The 6884-nt window shown below is 49.2% G+C and overlaps 1 pseudogene; it reads left to right on the top strand.

Moving 5' to 3' along the window:
- Positions 1-216: 216 nt before the first annotated feature.
- Positions 217-3466, top strand: LOC101758258 (annotated as a pseudogene).
- The last annotated feature ends 3418 nt before the right edge of the window (positions 3467-6884 follow it).

Raw genomic sequence — 6884 nt, 5'->3', positions numbered from 1 at the left:
CTTCTTTGTCTGGCGGAGCGATTGGGCAAGCCGGGGGGTCGTCCTGTCACCGTCGAGTAGCGGATTGGGGAGGCGGAGCTCGGCCATCATGCAGCCATGGCGTGGCGGAGGGGGGCGGCAGAGGCGCGGCGCAGCATTGGGCGAGGGAGATGCTCGGGCAGAGGAAGGATAGGGTTGCGCGGTCATTAGGCATCCTGGCGAGCGAGTTGTCCTGTCATGGCCATCGGTTGGCTGTCGGCGAGCTCGCTGGTGGGCGAGAGCCATGCGGCAGGCGGTGCTCGGGCGAACATACCGAGGGTGTTCCGGGCGTGCGCTGGGCGAGGTGCGCCTCGGAGCAGTCCAAAAGGGCCGGTTTTGGGGGCCTTTTTCTCCAAACTTTTCAAAAGAACTGATGTAACTCCAAAAGTAAAACATGTAGACCTAACATCTAGCTCCAAACTTTACAAAAGGATTTTTCTTAAAATCGAAATGGATTTGAAACTACGGAGTTGCAAAGTTCGGCAGAACGCCGGCCTTCGGGGACTTAGACAGATCTTGGTTTTGCTGTTTTTCAGCATTTTGGCCGACTTTGGCTTAGATTTTGAGTAGCTTCCTATTTGAATTAGGGGAAGATGTAATTGAAGGAAAAGTTCTTCAATCTTAGGACTCCAACTTCTATTAGGGATTTTTCTTGAGTTCAGTTCAGCTTTTAGGAGGAACGGGCTTGCCAAGATGCGCGCTCTGGACGTTTTCCAGACTTAGCTCTGGGATGTAAATAGGCTGAGTTGACTGTTTTACACGGTTTTGACCAAGTTTTTGAGCAGGTTCGGTTGCAATTTGGAATTGGGTCAGCGTAACAAAGTTGTAACACACTCAAGGAGCTACAACTTCTATTAAAGGTCTGACTTGAGGTTGGCTATCGAATGGTTGAGATAACAGGTTGCAAAGTTGAGGAAAAACATGAATTCTAGGACTTAGGTCATTTGTAGGATGTTGATGTACTCCTGATTTGATTCTTGTTTTTGACCTTCTCTAACTCAAAATTAGCCAAAGTTGTATTAATAAAAGTTGTTTGAAATTAAAAGTTTTACAACTCTTATTTGGACAAAATTTCTAGTTTGAATATAAACTCAAGTTTTCTATTTAACTCCAAAAAGAACTTTTTAGGGGCAATTTGGACCTTTCACTTCTTCTACTTAGTGACTAATGACTTTCTTAAGTTTAACTACACCTAGTTAAGGTAGATTTGTTACAAGTATCAATTGCCTTAAGTGGCAAGGTAACCTCCTCCCCCTCTTCCCAGCCAGGGGCTTCTCTCATACTTGCAGGGCGACGCTCGTTAGTTCTAGTCGCAGAACCACATGACTATCTCGAGCCGAAAAATGACCCACTTCCAAAGGATTCTGCAGCCGCATCCACAAAGCTTTGGACCTTCTTCCTCCTGTCATCTGAAGCTCTTAGGTTGGTGTCATAAGGCAAACATTCAAACTAGTCTAGAAAGGGAGCATTACGGATTACAGGTTTATCACATTCAAGCTCAGAGTGTCCCATGACACCACACACCAAATAGAAGAAAGGGAGCTTTTCGTATTGAATATCAAACCAGTCTAGCTGACCGGTCTTCTTTGTACTCAGCAGCACCCCACTTCTCACAGGTTTAGCAACTTCAATGGCCACACGTGCTCGGAGAAAAGGGCCATTAGCCTTCCCCTCCTTATCAACATCCATCTTAATGACCTCCCCGACTAGACCCATGGCTCATTCACCATGGTGGCGATTCATCCAGCCCAGCGGGAGATTTAAGATACGTACGCACATTTCCATACGATCAAAACTAATTTCTGAGGGTTTGAGACTCTCATCATAGTTATGCAAGATCAACATGTGTTCGCCGACCATCCATGGTGATCCGCGAAGGGCCCGAACCATGTCCTGCTCATAGGCAAACTCCGCCACAAAGAGGTTCTCCCCTCTCTCACCAATCGCCCTAATCTTCAAGCCATAGGGATTTCCCCATGCCAACTTCATCGCCCCGTGAATTGTGGTTGCATGTAGTGTCGAAGGTGATAACACCTTGCCAATAAGCGCCCACTCTTTGACGGGAGCCCTCCCATCATCCTCATCATCGCTGAAAGCGGTACCTCAAAGATGGGATCATGCTGGAGTAGCGCGGTCTAGGTCGAAGATAGGATCGCCGTCAGGGTCGCCTCGCGAGTCGCCAGCGCAAAACATAGAGCATCAGCAGTCCAAAAACACATTGCACATACTCGGTGTAAAATGTGGTTGTGTGAGCAGGGGGAGGAACCGACGATTTCAACAATGTCGGGCACGCCAAGCCCATTTGTGACACGTCATTCGGCAAGTACGACATCTGCGAGCTAGCGGGCGACGTGCGAGCACGCGGAGGTGCCGCCACGACGGTCACGCTCCTCTCTCCGCGTGCTCCGCTGCGGGAGTGGACGATAAAGCCCTACTCACGGAAGTACCTGCTGGATGGCCTCAAGGCCATCAAGGTGAGGTCCGTCTCCATCCTTGAGCACGCGCCACAGTGCACGACCTGGCTTAATGTCCCCGCGATGGTGATTGAGCTCGGCAGGATCACCGGCAACTACTGGCACGACTTCACCGAAGTCCTAGTCCCGCTGTTCATCGGCGCGCGGCGGTTCAGCGGAAAGGTCCAGCTCCTGATCGTCAACCTACTACCCTTTTGGCTCGACAAGTACAAGAGGTTCTTCAGCCTACTCTCCGCCTACTCTCACGCTACGAGATCATTGGCTTTTACAGGGATGACGACACCGTTCGCTGCTACCCTCACGTCATCGTCGGCTATGGCAACCGGAAGGAGTTCACCATCGACCCATCTCTGGACGCCACAGGCGGCGGCTACACCATGGTGGACTTCACCAAGTTCTTGAGGCAAGCCTACTCCCTGCCGCGTGGCCGGCCCATCAAGCTCAGCGACGACGGTCCTCCAAGTTGGGGGCCGCGGATGATGGTCCTGGAGCGGACCAACAGCCGGAAATTCATCAACCTCCACGAGATCATCGCTGCCGCGGAGGCCGTGGGGTTTGAGGTGACGGTCGCCAATCGTCCGAGGGCCAGCTACGACGAGTTCGCGCGAGAGGTGAACTCCTTCGATGTGATGGGCGGCGTCCACGGTGCCGGGCTGACCAACTGCGTGTACCTTCCCACGGGAGCCGTGCTTCTACAGATCGTGCCGTACGGCCGGCTGGAGGACATCGCCCGCACCGACTTCGGCGATCCTGCCCGTGACATGGGGCTCCGGTACATCGAGTACAACGTCGCGGCCGACGAGAGCTCGCTGATGGACGTGTTCGGGAAGGACAACCCCTTGATCAAGGACCCCGTCGCCGTGCACATGAGCGGGTGGGGGAACCTGGCGGACTGGTACCTGGGAAAGCAGGACGTGCGGATCAACGTGGAGAGGTTCAGACCCGCTCTGAAATAGGCAATGGAGCACATGTAGACATGTAGTAGAGAGGTCCGGTTGGTTGAACAAGACAACACGCTCTCCTAGCTAGTCTTCTTTTTCCAGTTATAATCAGATTCTTTGATTTTCTCCAATCGAATACCTGGTCCATGTAGGTGTGCATAGTAGGACCGGAGAGGAATGAGCGCTGCTGGTTCAATCTCGTGTGCTGATCTGTCTCAAGATGTGCAACAGGAACTTCTCATCGTGTTGTGCTGCAAGCTGGTGTGGTACCTGCTGAAAGCGTTTTCAGACACAGTGCTTGGAAGTTCACGCTGATTGCTGCTGTTCAACTAATCTCTTAATACTCTATAGACTATTCTATTGGTTGTTTTAGATGTGTACATGCATTTTCGTTGGAAGGCAGTGTTCGATACCCTTAATCATTGGCACAACTCCAAGAGTCTAAAAAAAATCTTCCCCAAAATTATCTATGGGAGCTCTACTAAAAATTTTTTCTCCCAAAATCATGTCATTCCACAGCAGATCCCCAATAATAAACTCCCCAGTATCCAAAACTGGCCACGTTAGCACGTGTACCCCTCTGTTGGGCTCCAGTAGCTTTCCCCCTCTGCTCCTAGCACTGCCGCCGCACACAAAGTAAATTTCCTGCGCTCTCTAGTTCTTTCTCCCCTGGTTCCTCTCTCATCTCTCTGACTCTCTCATGGTCCCCCCCCGATGCAAGGCCCCGCCACTTGGCGCGCCTGCTTAGCGCCCCCGTCCAGCTGCTGCTCACCGTCGGCCGGCGCGAAGGTGCGCGTGCCAAGCAGCCGCAGGCTCGCAGCTACCCTCAACTTCGAGGACTCCGTCTAGCTGCTCGACTTCGTCCCGCGTGCTGCCGGCAACGCTCCCACGAGCTGCCACCGGAATACGACGTCCAACGCGCTGCCAGGGAGGCCGTTGCGGGATTCTTGCAGGTACCTCGATTGGGGATGTGGCCGGAGAGGGCTGCCGCCGTGTTGATACCGGATTTTGACCAATCCTATAAATTCGGAGTACAAGATAATTGGAGTCACGTACAACAATAAGAAGCTAGCATGCGTAGCTTGCTGGTTACTGCACCAAGTTTTGGTGTCAACACGCCGGAATAGGGAGGGCGGGCGGATCCATGCTGCTATTGTCCTCTGCCGCCTCGCTCGCCCAGCTCGTCGTTGACGCGTGCCTCCTAACCACGCCGCTGACGCGCCCGCCGGCCTCTCCGGCTCCACCTCACCGTTGGCGACCCCGCCGACCTCTCCAGCCCCGCGCTGTCGGCCTCTCTGACCCCACCTTGCCACACCTCGCTACGCGCCAGCAGCCCTCAACCCAGCGCGCACGGGAAAAATAGAGCGTGGGAACGGATCAGCACGCGGGAAGGAGCAGTTCGGGGGTGATTGAGGAAGGACCGGACTCGCGGATATATGCGGGGCGACGGAGGTGTTTTTCGCGTTCGCGCATTTTTACGGGAAGGATGGGGAGCTGTTGGAGGTAAGTTTTTTTTTATTTTTCCCCTAAATAAGGTTTTGGGGCAATTTAAGATAGTTTTTGGAGTTAGCATGTTATAATCATCAAGTTACAAAAGTAGTTTGCTTGCTAGCGGCAGTTCAAAGAAGCCAGTTTGGTGACGTCACACGTTACCCACATGCATCACACACACGAACACAAGGACCCGTGCAAGTTTCTTATAAAGTTTACGTATTGCGCTATTTAATCGAAAAAAGTATATATAATTCAAAGCATGGAACTTTAACTATCTAAGATGATATGCTTTAATTTAGTGTAAGGACGCATCTTAGCTTGAAAGTTCCTATTCAAAATTCTTTTGATTTTATTTTCAAAACAACACATTAAAAGCCCTAGTAATTTATTCTGATAGCTGTCAAATTAAAGAGACTCTACAGCATAAACACGAAGGTTACGAGATGTTGAGATGGACCTGTTTAGAATATATGATTCTTTTCTCGCAAAAAAAATAGAATATATGATTCTTGCCAGATAAGCAAAAACCTCGTGTAGAATCCAGGGATACCTTGTGTTCAATCTATGGAGACTGGAGAGGCTAAGAAATAAGTTATGCTAAACAGGCCTATGGGGAAAAACACATGATCAATGCAATGCGAGTGGATTGTGCAATATGTATTGCACGTAAAAACGAACTACTCAATCTGATCATAAATACTTCCTCCGTTCCAAATTACTATTCGTTTTAGCTTTTCTAGATAGATAACTTTTAATATGAATCTAGATGTATATATATCTAGATACGTATGTAACTAAAAAAGCTAAAATGAATTGTAATTTGGGACGGAGGGAGTAGGCAGAAATGTCCATCCTTATTATCTGCTCATAATCCGTCATATACATGCTAGCTCCCGGTTCTCTCGCTTCCCTTCACAGTCTGTTTGGTGAGCCGCTGCTAAAAGAAAGAGGGGTGCATAAGCTTTCTTTTCCTCGCCTTCCTTATCACAAGTATCTACAAGCATCCTGGCTTCTAGTTTATATTATAAAAAAGCTGGGTGGTTATCTAATATATGGCTGGACTATAAGCTGTCTAGTTTGGATCAATCAGAGCCTTTTTTATTAGTTTTATATTTTCCGCTGATCCAACAAGGTTTTAAGTACTTGTGATTGGAGGGGAAGGGGATGCGAGAAAAATTCCTCAGCTAATGCCTTTTGTACTGATAGGTGTGCCTATCCGCACTGATACTCAAAATGATATTTGCATATCCTTTAAAAAAATGATGTTTTCCCACAGCAGCTTCTATTATTTTGAGGACCAACTACATTTTTCTACAATTCTTATATTTCGAAGTAATTAAGAAATTGCAAATTGTAGAGTCATGACAACAACTTGGGGGAAAGGTGCGTTATACCGAACACAAGAACAATCACGGCACGTAATGAGCTTGGGAAGTAATCGATCGTTTCCGCATCCCTGAATAAACAAATAATTAATTAATCACCCCGACCAATAATCTGCGATTGCCCAAGTTCCATCCACTCCCAAATTCAAGACCATTTCGCAAAGATGATAAGAAAATATCGCTGACTAAGTTGGCGGGGGACGGGATCTAACAAGGCCTAACCGATGGAATCCTCCAGCACAGACAGCGGCGAGCCGGCGACCCAGCTTAGCCACGGCGAAGTGTCAAAGCAAGCAACCAATAGGCCCAGTACCAGAGTCCTCCCCTCCCGTCCTCCGCGACTTGTTCCATTCTTGCATCCGTCTCCATCCTTGTGACGCCATTTCCATCTCCAAGCCAACCAAACCATCAAGGGAAAACTTAATGAGCAGCTGTGACGACAAAATTGGAATAAAAGATGGATGAACCCTAGTGTCTAACATGGAATTAGGTAAGCAATCCTAATTATTGTGGACCGGTTCTGGACAAGTCAAACAGACGAAGGGAAGTAGAAGGACGACGAAGCCGCCTCG

Source organism: Setaria italica, chromosome IV, assembly GCF_000263155.2.
Source record: "Setaria italica strain Yugu1 chromosome IV, Setaria_italica_v2.0, whole genome shotgun sequence".
NCBI classification, from domain to species: Eukaryota; Viridiplantae; Streptophyta; class Magnoliopsida; order Poales; family Poaceae; genus Setaria; species Setaria italica.
This window is presented reverse-complemented; position numbering and strand designations above follow the sequence as displayed.